This window comes from Hippocampus comes, unplaced genomic scaffold (assembly GCF_001891065.2).
Source record: "Hippocampus comes isolate QL1 unplaced genomic scaffold, H_comes_QL1_v1.1 C16537714, whole genome shotgun sequence".
Classification (NCBI taxonomy): domain Eukaryota; kingdom Metazoa; phylum Chordata; class Actinopteri; order Syngnathiformes; family Syngnathidae; genus Hippocampus; species Hippocampus comes.
The window spans coordinates 1-516 of record NW_017833841.1 but is presented as its reverse complement, the minus strand read 5'-3'; the positions used below and the strand labels follow the sequence as shown (position 1 = coordinate 516).

Below are 516 nucleotides of genomic sequence, written 5' to 3'. Positions count from 1 at the left end.
CACCAGGGGGTGGCGCTAAAGAGCCACGCAGCGTCTGAAGGTGGCCAGCTCCAGTTTGAACAGGGAGAAATAATTCTGGTGTTTGCCGACACGCAGCAGGTCTGTTTCGAAATCCTTGTCAGCTATTTTATCTTTCCTTTCACAACATTGTAAGCCGTCAAAGCAAATAGACCGCAAAGCTCTGAATGGGTAGCATTTCATTGTTTTGTTTCTTAATTGCTTTCGGGGTGCCAGCCCAATTCAAATGAATGACCAGATGAGAGTCACAAACATGATATCTGATAGGTGTCTTGTGTTTATGGATGATGTGTGTGTCTTGCAACAGGAAGGTCTGTTGAAAGGAGTTCGGGAGGAGAGCTGGCAACTCTACAGAGATCTAGAAAATCACGCTGGGACTTTCTCAGAAGACCTCATTGGGCCTGTTGAGAAAGATTGACGCAATACAGTATTCGCTCCTTCCTCCCATGAGTAGTTGAGTGACTCATGTGTATACACACACACACACACACACACACA

The 516-nt window shown here is 45.9% G+C and overlaps 1 long non-coding RNA gene across 1 annotated transcript; it reads left to right on the top strand.

Annotated features, from left to right (window-relative positions):
• The first annotated feature begins 1 nt into the window (after position 1).
• Positions 2–375, top strand: LOC109508719 (uncharacterized). Its single transcript, XR_002166751.1, has 2 exons — positions 2–99; positions 326–375. It is a non-coding gene; the product is annotated as an uncharacterized LOC109508719 (long non-coding RNA).
• The last annotated feature ends 141 nt before the right edge of the window (positions 376–516 follow it).